The following is a 13,954-nucleotide window of genomic DNA, read 5'->3' on the forward strand; positions in this document are numbered from 1 at the left end:
GGGAGAGAGAGAAAGGGAGAGAGAGAGAGAGAGAAAGGGAGAAAGGGAGAGAGGAAAGAGGTGGTTTGGGTGCTACCGTAAAGTTTTAACCACTTCATACCTTAATTACTTAATTCTAGACACTGTCAAATGGCAATGACAAAGTAAAATTCAAACGAATTCTGAGACTTGGGATGTAAAATCAAATGAAATCACATACCTAAATCATTCATGTCAAATGAAAACAAGTCACAGGTTTTATGTGTTATAAAACCCTAGATTCCTCAAAAAACAGTTATAATTCTTTATTTTGAAACTTTAATGGAACCACTCATTTTGTTTTGTCAAACATCTGAACATTTAGGTCTGTGGGCATTAGAAAACAGTCAGAAATAACAGACCAATCTGCTGTATTTATAGAAAAAGCTCCCCTGTGAGACTATCATTATCCTAGGTGGGAGTCCTTAATCATAGCCCCCTGCGGATTTGCTGAAAGCTGTGTGTCTTTGCCCTGGACAAAGAACAACATCAACCTCCAGAAGCTCCTACTCCCCCACCCCAACCTCCTTGAAATTTTAGACATTTCAGAGGATTCATGATGTCAGAATATGAACAATTGTCCAATGGAGTAAACTCTGTTTTAAAAAGCAAAACCCTTCCTCTGTTTTCTCCGGAGGTTATATCTCAGCCAGATGGGCGGAGTGTCAGTGCTCTGCTATACAAAAGGACAGGGGCATTAAATTATGTAAGTCAAAAGAGCTAAAAAGAGATTTGAGATGTTTGACATGATGGATAATCAAACCATGGTAACTGAACATCATATTATTTAAAAGTGCATCCAAACTCATAGAGCATCCCACAAAAATGTACAATTATTATCTGTCAGTGGAATCATCTAAAACTTGATTTCAAGGCTAGGAATTCTACTTTCCACGAAAAGTTGAATCTTGTTTAGTATGCAATATATTCTAGAAGCAAACATATCTCATTTCAAAGCACACAGTGCTTGCTAGACTCTACTGAATGATCAATATTACAAACATGTTCTTGATAGGAAAGTTAACTTAATCATATAATAACTAGCATCTTTTATGGCCAGTATTATACTCAGATAAATAAAAGAACAATTATTGTTATTTTCATAACAAAACCATACATAATTAAAAGCAGTCTCTTTGTCCTTTGTGTAATCAGAAACTAAATGTACTCATTAGTCAATCTAATGTTAGTAATTTAGGTACGTAATTGTTAAAAGGGTGCATAATGTCACATAATGGCTACGCTAACTTATTCACTCATATTTGTATGCTCAGAGGCAGAGGGATTAGCGGTAAGGCCACAATTACCTTTCTCCAGCTGTTCTTTCAACAGCACTGCTCTTCTGTCTCAGCTGCTGGTAAGAATGCCCAGTTTCTTTTGATCGCTTTGCTACACTGTCCTTTTTGGATGCACACCCATTTATATCTCAGCAGCATCTTGGAAATGCTTGTGCTGAGAGTGGTTCTTCCCAAAACTTTGGTTATGTAGCCTGAGGAGCAGGCCAGGGGCCTTAGGCCCCTCACAGAGGGACAACCCAGAGGCCGTTCCCCTCCTTAGCCGAAATCTCTGTTAACCAACAGACGCCCTTGGCATCTTTCTCTGCTGCGACTCACAGGACAGCAGTACCTGGAATTTTTTTTTTTTTTGGTCAAGTTTTTGTACTTCATTCGGGTTTGTATTCATAAGTTTTAGTGGCCACTAGCTGCATCAATCATAAAAGAGAACTAAGTTCTCAGTTTAAAACAGCTGGAAGACATTCCTGTGTTAGGAATCTTCCCACCTAGGAAGTGTCAAAGATAATCTAGGATCACCCTGACTGAGACAAGTCTCAATGTTTACAACTGAACAAAATCAGTGACTTTCAGGGACATCCAGACTAGGTGTCCAAATGACCCAAGATCATTCTCCTGCTCTTCCAGAGTTAAAACCCACTCTGTAAAGAATCTATGTCTATTTAACAAATCAAAGGAATGCAGGCATGAACTCTAGACATCCTGTCTTTGGCTATAAGTTCAAAGGAGCATTACAAATTTACCACAGTTTGAAAAGAGCAGCTATTGAGAATTAAAAAAAAATCCTGTTCAGAATCTATCAGAGTTGAAGATTTTTGAGTTATTCCAAGATCTTGGAACTTTCTTGTGAAATCTTTTGGAAATTCATTGAGATCCTTATTGAAACAACAACCATCAGAATGTTTTCTTCAATGTGATTTCCTTGCCGTTTTAGCCATTTCCCATTTGCCTTTTGCCATTCCATTAGATGGAGTCTAACACTTCACTTCGATCCTGTTATATATACAATGGCATTGACTATGTCTCCAAGAAAATTCTAGGACACACCCATTAAAGTCCTTTTGGGCTATGTGATCTGATATTATCTCTCTCTCTCTCTCTCTCTCTCTCTCTCTCTCTCTCTCTCTCTCTCTCTCTCTNTGTGTGTGTGTGTGTGTGTGTGTGTGTGTGTGTGTGTGTGTGTGTGAGTGAGGTAAAATAAGTTAAAATCAGGATATTAAAGAGACATCCACAGTCTCGTGTTCACCACAGGCTTTTTCACAATAGCCATTACACAGAATCAACCCTAAATATCCATCAGCAGGTGCACAGGCAAAACAAAACACAACACAACACAACAAAACACAACACAACAAAACAAAACAAAACACAACACAACAAAACAAAACACAACACGACAAAAAAACAAAAACAATGTGCTGTTATATGAAAATATTGTTATTTAGCCACAAAAGAATGAAATTTTGTAATTTGTGGTAACACAGATAAAACTAGAAAGCAGTGTAGTAAGTGAACTCAGACACAGGCACAGAAAGACAAATGTCAGGTGTGCTCTTATTGGAAGAAGTGAGTTCCACAGAAGTAAAGAACAAGGAGAATAATGCTTACCAGAGACTGGAAAATACTTGGGAGAAGACAGGTCGACGTGTCTGGGTAGACAGAGTAAGCACATGTTGTAGTACAGCAGAATAGCTAAGCATGGCGACTATCAGTTGTATATTTCAAAATAGCTAGTAAAGCAGATTTTCTTTTCCTTTTTGCTGTTCATTTAATTTTTTTTCATTTTTTTTATTATTTTCTTTATTTACATTTCAAATGCTATCCCGAAAGTTTCCTATACCCCTCCCCCCACCTCTGCTCCCCTCCCCACCCACTCCCACTACTTGGCCCAGGCCTTGCCTTGTGCTGGGTCATATAAAGTTTGCAAGACCAAGGGGCCTCTCTTCCCAATGATGGCCGATTAGGCCGTCTTCTGCTACATATGCTGCTAGAGACACAAACTCAGGGGGTACTGGTTAGTTCATATTGTTGTTCCACCTACAGGGTTGCAGCCCCCTTCAGTTCCTTGGGTACTTTCTCTAGCTCCTCCATTGTTCATTTAATTTTAATACAGTTTTTCTAACCGTTCAGAGATAACAACAAGCTTCATTTTGTTTCAAGTACTGTTTTACAAATGTATCTAAATATTACAAGGTATATTACAATTACTTCAGATCTTTTTTATTTACCACTTGACAAAATTTTTAAACTTTTTTTCAGATTTAAAATGACTTTCTAATATCAGCACATCTTTCTTCCAGTGTTACTTTTACCTGCCCCAGCAATGAATACAATCAAAAACATTATAAAAGTGTGCCTTTAAAGCTAGAAGAAGGAAATATATCTGACTCTTAAGATCCATCAGCTATACTCTGATTCTGAATTGATGGATACAAAATTTTGAAATTGTATAATGTATTTTTAAAGCTGAGAACTTAATTTTAACAGTTTATTTTATTAATCATTTTATTCATTTACATTTCAAATGATATCCCCCTTTGTGATTTCCCCTCTACGGACTTTCCACCCCCTTGCCCCTTCCCTTTGCTTCTATGAGGGTGGTAAAGCAGATTTTCAATGTCTTTTTTTGACCATGGAGAAATGATAAATGTTTGAGATAGCTATACAAATTATCTTAACTTGGTCTCTACACACGGTATACAGAAAGTGAAAGGTTACAATGAATACCATAATATGTATATTTATTATACATTAATTAAAGGCTTAAAATTTTAAGTCTTTTTTAGCATACTTACTTTTTTCAGTGTATAAATGTTCCATCTGTGTGTATGTATACCTTGTACATGCCTGATACCTCCAGAAGTCAGAGGGCATTGGATTACCTGGAACTGGAGTCATGGGTGTCTGTGAGCCACCATGTAGGTGTTAAGGATCAAACCCTAGTCTACTGCAAGACAACAAATGCCATCTCTCCAGCTTCCTTTTCAGTCTAAATAGGAAGCTCTAGGTTAACTCTAGCCTACACTTATTTTTGCACTGTTCATTAAATCTCGCATACAGTATTTTATGTGTTATCTCACCAAAGCTTTAAATGTCTAGAAATCTATAATTAGCAATATTCATTTTGTGATACATATTAAAACCTAGAGGCAAGAAATAGAGACTTTTACATTGACTTGATATATAGAAAATAACTTGTGATGAAAATTCTTCCATCTTTTCTATTCTTTTTACCATTAATCTTTTTCAACCACATGAGTTTTTTCCTATTCTCTGAAATAATCCAATTAGAAAACTATAAGTATAAAGATTTTCACCTTAAACTGTATTATGGTGCTGGCTAACTTATTTTGGTTTTCAAAATATAGTGTGCATGTGTCTTTCCAACAGTAGTCATATTTCCTTTAAGTATAACACAAATAAAATATTAACTGGATTTAATAAATCATAATGTTGATAATAGTGAAGTTATCAGTAAACTAAGGTAAGTCATCAAATACAAGAAATAATAAAAATTCACAAATCATTTTATATTAAAAACAAATTGGAGACCAGTACCTCCCCAGGAGGTACATCCTAAACTTTGGTACTCAGAAAGATAGCGTCCAATCATAGATAGCAGCTTAAAACCAAGAATTCTGAGGATCAGTTTCCTCAGAAATTGATGAAAGGTAGCAAGAACATTAGCACACCCTCTTTCTGTCTCAATATTCCTAATCTAAAGTTACTCTCACCGACGACAAAGATAGGGACCTAAATTTAGACTACATATGTTGTCAAATGTGAGCAATCAAACGAAACCTCTAAACCAAAATTCTATTTTAAATGTTCTCTGAAGATAGTGCCCTGATGCCCAACAGAGGCAAATGAATGCCTGATATAGAGGGCATACTTTACATAGAGGGCATGCAAAGGTCACATGGGTGTGCCCAATCAGAAGGCATTTGCCAATAAATGAAACAAGTCACTATGAGAATGTGTCAGCAGGAAAAAAACCTCTCTATAGTCTAGAGTTATACAAACAAGATTATAGATACAGAAACTATCAGATACAAAATACTAAATATATTTAATAAAAAATAAAAGGAGGAAATCTAACAAGATCACCAAAATTCTATCAAAATTATGTTGCATAAATTCAAAGGTTATATTCTATTGCATTGAATATACATACAAAATGAAAAACTCATCTACTGAGTTATGTAGATTAAAATTAAACTTAAGAGAAACATTCATAAACTGGGAGATAGATCTGAAGAAAACTTATAGAGTGTTGTATGACAATGGAAAGATTTTTTTAAAGAAGCTAGAGAATTCAAAAGAGAGAAGTTAGGATTGTAAGTTCCAACAGAATGCTGGGGAGAGAGTAAGAGAATCTTTCTTAGCTCTAAAACATCACTCCTGGATTTTAATAGTCTCATCAATTCCCACTCAGCATAAATAACACATTCATCATAGTGAAATGGTTAGTGACAAAGACACATTACAGACTCAGAGAGAACCAAGAAAGAAGCCTATTGGTACATAAGTGCATTTGGAAACACCCACCAAAAGGTTAGACGGTATAAGAGCCAGAGAGAAGGATAACCATATACATATATGCATACATGACAAACCAAGTGTGGTAATGTTAGTGACATAATCTAGCTGGCAGGTACACAGTACTCACTGTAATAATCTTTCCATTTCTCTTTGTTTGAAAAAAATCGTGGTATAATATTAGAAAAAATAAAGAGTAAAAAAATTTAGCTGGACAGGAATCACAATCATAAAATCATTTTCATTATCTCAAAAGGATCTAAGAAACCTTAGGTAATCCGATGACAGTTTCAGAACATGTAAAGGGAATAGCTGGTGGCATAGGTTCACTTTACCCACAGTGAACCCCACACACAAGCCAGCATGGAAAGACTAAAACACTTGGGGGGAAGAGAAAGAATTTGCTGTAGGAAATGCTCCAGGAAGAAGAAAAACTATCTCTGCTTTATCTATGATAGACTTTATGAAAAAAAAAAAATTCAGGATCCCACTGTGCTACAGCAGTTAGATAAGCTGTGCTCTGATTCTGTGTCTAAGAGACACCAGCAGCTAACTAGCAAGCCCTGTGGTTCCGATTTAGAAAGATATTTGGAAGCAAAGCCCAGAAGAGAGACTGAAATTGATGACTTCAACAGAGTGGGGGAGACAATGCCAGATGGTAGAAATTTCAGCAGAAATACTGTTGATTTTAATGTGTCATTTAAAAGCCGTGGTTCTGTATAAAAAAAAGAAAAATCATGCAATCCCAGAGACAGCAAAGGACTTGACAAGCACTTGAGAAGCATGGTGAAGAGGGAGGGTCCCTTGTCCTGGCCTTGTAGGAATGTGCCCTGTGTGAGCAAATCAGAAGCAGCAGCTGTATTTATTGTAGAGAAGACAGCTGGCGGTGATACTTTGGACCCATGAATCGTGATCAGTCACAGCAGTGGCAGTGAGAATGGCCACAGTTAGGATGCTCATGTCATGATGAGGATGTGGTCGTTGAAATGGGACGCAGAGCATCATGGGACACTGAGACCAGAAATGATGCTGGATGAGTTGATGAAAGAAGAGGCTGCTCTGAACAAAAGCCAGGCACAAACCACACCTGGCCACGCAACACCCCCAGATCAAGAGTCACGCTGAGGGCTGAGGGCTGAGGAGTTAGAGACAATACCAGAAGCAGTACTGCTTATCAACATGGATTTGTTAAAGTTTTCTCGTAAGTAAAAAAAATTTTTTTATCATTTTATAAGCTGCAGAGGAGAAACAGTCTGACATTTTCAAACCTTTTGTTGTAGTCACAAAGTTTTATGGAATGAAAACCCTTCTGTGATTTCTATCAAAACTGAGTAGCTCCAACTGAGGTTGCAATTATAGCTGTGAATTTTGAAATTTTGAACAGGACCAACCCAAATGTCTTCCTGTCTGTTCAAAATGGTGTATTGTTTCCTGTTTAAAAGCAGTCTCAGGACCTGGTAACTAATCCCGTTGCTGTTCTTTCTGCTTCCCTACCACTGCCTACTAACATTTTACAAACTCAAAATTTTGAAAGTGATCCAAGTTTTTAACTAGGTCCAACATTTTATTTTCTTCCCTTTTTTTTTCTTTTCTTTTTTATTCTTCTCTCATATACTACATCACAACCACAGTTTCCCCTCCCCCCATCCAGTCTATCCCTTTCACCTCCCCTCAGAAAAGAGCAGGCCTCCCAGGGACATCAACCAAACACTGCATAACAAGCTACAATAAGACCAGGGGCATACCATCACCTCAAGGCTGGACAAGGCAACCCACTAAGAGGAAAGGGGTTCCACAAGTAGGAAAAAAAGAGTCAGAGACACCCCTTTCTCCCATTGTTAGGGTCCCCTCAAGAACACCAAGCTATGCACCCATAACATATATACAGAGGACCTGGATCAGCCTCCCACAAGCTCCCTGATCTCTGCAAGCCCCCATAAGTCATATCATTATGGTCATGGTCAGTTGATTCTGTGGGCCATGTTCACATGGTGTCACTGACCCTCTGATTCCTCTGATCCTTCCTCCCCCTCACTGAGCTTTGCCTACTGTTTGACTGTGGGGCTCTACACCTGCTACCATTGGTTGCTGGATGAAGTCTCTCTGGTCCCTTTGATGACTATTCTGCTAGGCTCTGATCTCAGAACACTCTGCAGACAGGACAAATGTAGGTCAAAGGTTCTGTGGCTGGGTTGGGGTCCTAATTCCTTCACTTGAGGCTATTCCTGGTTGCAGAGGATGGGCAGTTCTGGCTCCGTGCTCCCCATTGCTATGAGTCTTTGCTAGTGAAGTGTTAATCTCATAGATTCTGTGGAGTTTCCATTTCAAATGGAATCTCAAATGGCCAAAAACACTTAAAGAAAAGCTCAACATCCTTAGCCATCAAGGAAATGCAAATGGATATCAGAATGGCTAAGATCAAAACTACAAATGAAAGCCCATACTGATAGGATATGGAGCTAGGAGAACACTTCTCCACTGATAGTGGGAGTATAACTTGTATAACCACTTTGGAAGTCAATGTGGCAGTTGCTGAAAAAAATGGGAATTTATCTTCCTCAATACCCAGCTATTCCACTCCTGGGCATATGCCCAGAGGAAACTCCATTATACCACAAGGACTATGTTATTAGCAGATTTATTTGTAATAACCAGAAACTAGAAACAACCTACGTGTCCCTCAACTGAAGAATGGATCGAGAAAATGTGGTACATTTATACAATAGAGTATGACTCAGCTATTTAAAAACAACATCATGAAATTTGCAGACAAATGTGTGGAACTTAGAAAATCATCCTGAGTGAAGTAACCTAGACCCACAAAGGCAAACATAAGTACTCACCTATAAGTTGACATGAGCTGTAAACTAAAAGACAATCATGCTACACTCCACAGACACGGAAATACTAAGAAACAAGGAGAGCTTGAGGGCAGATGCAAGAATCTCCCTGGGAATCGGGAAATAGAATAGGTTTCATGAGTGGACTGGGAGCAGGTGGGGTTGGGAACAGGAGGGATAGGGTGGGGGCCAGAGAGGAAGAAATACTGGGATAATGACTGATGTGTGGGGGCATTTTGGGGGTGGCATGGAAACATTTTATTTTCTTAATGGAATAAAAACATCCAGATGTAGATGATTTATTTAAATGATATACCATCCCTTTGAATTGACATGTAGCCAATTTCTAATTATCTCCAATATTGATGACTAGATAGAGCAGGTTTAATTAAATCTTACTGGCAATGAAGAAAGTTCACTTCCATTATACTTTACCTAACTTCAAAGTCTTCAGCCAGCACCTGAAGGGAATAGTTCTGGTTTCTTCTGCTTTCGTTTATCTTTCCTTTGTCCCAGCAAGAGTTCTAATGAGTGACCATAGTTAGGCTATAGGGAAAGGAGATCAAGGGCTGGGAACATATCTCAAAACCTAAGTTTCACCAGGGCCTGGTGACATGTGCTTATCATCCTAGAACTGGGGAAGTACCAACAGTTGTGTCAGTGGAGCACTCCAATCAGCCAGCAGAACCTAACTGGCAAGTCCCAAGTCAATGAGAAACTCTGTCTCAAAAGGCAAGACGGGCAGTGTCTAAGTAATGACACCCAAGTTTGACCTCAGACCTACACATGCATGTGCACACAGTTGTATGTACACTTATACACAAGTGCACACAAGCATGCAGAATACACATGTGGAGAGAGAGAGAGAGAGAGAGAGAGAGAGAGAGAGAGAGAGAGAGAGAGAGAGAGATCTCATAGTCCTTGTGGTGGTCATTTGGTGATTTAAACATGCCTGGCCCATGGGAAGTAGCACTTTGGAGGAGGTGTCTCCTCGTTGGAGGAAGGATGTCACTATGTAGATGGGCTTTGAGGTCTCCTAGTGCTCAAGCTCCAACCAGTGTGGGAGAGACCCTCCTCCTGGATGCCCTTGGAAGACAGTCACCTCCTTGTTTCCTTCAGATCAAGATATAGAACTCTCAGCTCCTTTAGCACCAAGTATTCTGCATGATGCCATGCTTGTACCATGATGATAATGGACTGAACTTCTGAAACTCTAAGCCAACTCCAGTTAAATGCTGTCCTTTTTAAGCATTGCCTTGGTCATGCTGTCTCTTCACAGCAGTGGAAACCCAAACTAAGAGTCCTTCACCCATATAATCACCTCTGAATATTATTTCTTGAGGTGATCAGTTATACCACTATTGCCCCCTTCAACAATATGTCTTTCATATTAGCCTTCTCACTCTTTTTTTTCTTCTTATGTTTACAAACCATTTCTCTATTTTCAAGACTCATTTTCCCAAATTCTTTACGGTAGCAGAAGAAATGTAAATTCCACAGAAATAAATATGGGCTCCAGAGAAATGTTGTAGACTCTCAAGAGTCCCATCTTTTTCTGCCTCCTAAGAAAGAAGCTACCACAGTTCCTCTTCCTTCTGGCACCAGGAAAGAGAACCCAACTTTGTTGTATATTACCCATGGGCCAGACATTGTTGAGAGCTATACATCTGTCCTTCATTCAGACTTGCTTTCATCTAAATGCAATATGGTTTATCACAGCTATCTTATGGATGTCCAAGGAACTAGATTCTATTCTGCTGTTGAGTAGTGGATTCAGCTCTCAGTGTTTCTACAAAAAATGCTTCAGAACACAAGGCACAGCATCTTACTGCACTCTATTAATTACCACCCTACTCTCTTATTTGCTATTGAGTTTCCCATATCAACCTCCATTTATGAAGGAAATGTAAAAATTATACAACATCAAAATTTTAGTTATGAAACTAAGTAGAAGAAAATTATAACTTTAGTGTTTTAATGGATGCCACATCAATTCAATTTCACATTAAATATTTAAACAGAATTTCAGAAAAATATAAAAATATAAGTAATATTTTATATTTACTTTTTGTTAAGAATGGAAGCTTTTGTTCTCTATTCCCCACAAAACTTCTACTAGCATGACAGAAAATAATTTGTTTGCTTATTTTAAATGTCAAATCTGCAGGACTAAAGGAATGGAGAAGATAGAATCAATATTCTAGATTCTAGGGAAGAAAAAAATAGTGAAATAGACAGCATGTGTATCATATACTACCAGAGGAGTCCGACACTGGACGTTTTGAGTGACTTCACTTAGGATCCACATGAGAAACTGAATGGATTCGCCATCATTTGTGGCTGGATAAGATGACAAGCTAGGTACTCCTTAGGGTGAAATGTTTATTTTATTTATACTCATGATATTCCCACCAAATCTTGATTGTTTAATTAGTCCTTTGTGGGATACACTTAGAGGTGAAATATGCTGGCTTTTAATACCATGGCTTTACCAACAAGAATGAAATGTTGACTCCTCTGCTTTGGAAATTAGAGCCATGAAAGGAAATCCCCTCTGCATCCTCACTTCCGGGACACCACGGAGAGTCAGGGAATGTTTCCAGGTAAAAATCAGGGGAGGGAAGCCCTCAGGCAACAATAAAACATTTTACAAATGGATGTGGTGTGAGTTTTGAATTCCTGTCCACACTATAAAGGTAGAAAAAAAGTTGAGTCACACACTTGTTCTTGGTGCACTAGTTTATTTTGGCAAATGTCCCCTAGATGAACAGTAGTGCCAACCATGGCAGTCAACATACAGAGGATTCACTACTAAAAAAGGGAGGGGGAGGGAATGGCAGAGACAAGCTGTAAGAGTCAACCCCCTGCTGCAGTTTAGACCTGTATTATCCCCAAAGACAGGAGTGTTAAATCCCCTGCTGCTGTTGGGAGGTAATAAAAACTGTAAGAGACAGGATCTGGTGGGATGTTTATGATCACTGGGATCATGGTCTACTCTTATGTTCATTTCCTGACCACCACAAGATGAGCATTTCCCACTGCCATGCACTCCATTATGTTGTCCTGCCTCATCTCTGGCTCAGAAGCAATGGGTCTGCTAAAAATGGACTGGAGTCTCCAAAACTACGAGAAGAAATAAATCCCCTTTGAAGAATATTTTTCAATAATTATGTGAGAATTTCACAAAGCATATTTTGATCATATTCACCTCACACACAAGCTGCTTCTCCTAGCTTCTCATATATCTCTTCTCTACCTCTCCACCACCTCCCAACTTCATATCAAATTATTCCAATGGTGGATGTCACTCCTGGATACACAGGCATCCACTGGAGAATGATTAGCCTACAAGGAGCCACAACCTTTACAAAACTGATTCTCCATCTCCAAGAAGCATCCACTATAAATAGCTCTTCAGTTGGGTCTTGTGAGCCCTCCCCTGCTTCATGCTAGTATGTTGAGTGACTTAGTCTCGGGCAGGACTTATGCAGCCAACCACAGTCGCTGTGAGTTCCTGAGTACAGTCATCCTTTCATGTCCAAATGGCATGTTTTACTCTGGTCCCTCCTGACTTCTTTTTTAACTTTGACAATCTTTCCAGCCACTCTCCCTGACGGTCAATGAGTTTTGAGAGTGTGTGATGTTACACCTCTCATCGCTCCTCTTTCTAAGTTGTTTTGGTCAGTTTTATATTGCTTCAACAAAATACCTGAGAAAAATAAACTTAAGAGAAGAAAAGATATTGTTTTGTGGTTTTGTGGGTTTTAGTCCATGGTTTCTTGGTCCAAGTGCTTTGTGCTTGTGCCAAGTAAGAATACCTTTGAGTGCAGAAATGTGTTTATTGGTAGAAACCTATCTACCTCATGGTGGTGGGGAAGAAGGGACAAAGGAAGGAAGGGGAGAGAAGAGAAAAGAGGGGAAGGAACAAGAGGAAGACAGAATCCTAAGATATTCTCATATTCTCTCTTTCTCTCTCTCTCAACATAAAACAATAAACACCTTTATTACAGGAGCTATGAATGATGACTTATTTGCCTTTCCCAGTTTTAGTATTCCTCAGAACGCAGTTCCTTGCCTTCTAGCACATAACCATCTGCTCTGCCACACTGGCCTGGTCTTGAGGCGATAAAGGAAGGAGCTTGCCCGGCTGCAACGGCTCCTCCAGGAGACTGCTGATTTTAGTATTACTTTTCTTTTCATCGTAGTTCTTTTGAATTTTCTTTGATCTTTTTAATTTAAATATCTCTTCCTCCTCAGAAGTCAGCTTGGCCCCCTCCTTGTAGTCTAATGGTAGGGCATAGTGGGCACTGTTGGTTTGGTGTACTGTCGGGAAACACAAAGCAGTTCATCAGGGGCTTGGTGCGGACCAGCTTGTTAACAGATACATTGCAAACAACATCAATGATCTTTGTTTTCCGAGTATAACTCTCAGAGTTCTGGGAAAAGTGCCTCACATCCAATCTCAGGGCACTGTACTTCTTATTGCTTCCTTGAACTTGAACTGTGAATGTATACAATGATGGTCAATCTTTGTGTTGGTAGCAGGTCATCTTAGCTCTTACTGCCATCTCTTGCAGTCGGGCTTTCTCTTAACCCCAGTCTTGTAGAACTTGTGCTGGTGGTCCCGAGGGATACCCAACACTTGGTGCCGACTGGAAAGAACTCCCAGTATTCTCTTTAGGAACATGCTTCCAATGACTTAACTTCCTCCTAGCAGGTCCCACCTCCTAAAAAGCAGTACCAACTCCCAACACCACCACAGGCTGACATCCAAGCCTTCAGTATGGGGGCTTTGTGGGAATCCCATAAAGTTGTCCTCTGACCTCTACACATGTGTTACAGAGCATATATGTGTGCTCTTACACATACCATAACAATAAAAAATAATAAAAGAGTCAGAGCCTTCTGTTGAGTCAGTGAAGTCAGGAAGCAATCAGCCATCCTCACAAATTAGTGGTCCCTAAGAAAGAAATGTGCTTTCCCTTTCTGTTGTTTGAGGAGCAGGCCCTCTCCAGACACCAGTCTGCCGGCACCTTTCTCTTGTATTTCTCCTCCTCCAGAAATTAAACCCATAGACACCCACTGTAAATGACCTATTGCAGGAAGTTTGTTTTACCTGCCTGAAAGGATTATAACAGTGTGGCCAAAAACCTCCAAGTGAACAATAAATTTAACTGGATAAAAAGATAACTTAAAAATTACCATCAGTGAGAACTCTTAATTGACACAGACATTTGTAGGCTAGGTGTCAAAGGGAAAGGAAAT

At 39.1% G+C, this 13,954-nt stretch overlaps 1 pseudogene; it reads right to left on the reverse strand.

Annotated features, from left to right (window-relative positions):
• Positions 1-12,735: 12,735 nt before the first annotated feature.
• LOC110328406 lies at positions 12,736-13,376 on the reverse strand (annotated as a pseudogene).
• Positions 13,377-13,954: the final 578 nt, after the last annotated feature.

This window comes from Mus pahari, chromosome 10, assembly GCF_900095145.1.
Source record: "Mus pahari chromosome 10, PAHARI_EIJ_v1.1, whole genome shotgun sequence".
Taxonomy (NCBI): domain Eukaryota; kingdom Metazoa; phylum Chordata; class Mammalia; order Rodentia; family Muridae; genus Mus; species Mus pahari.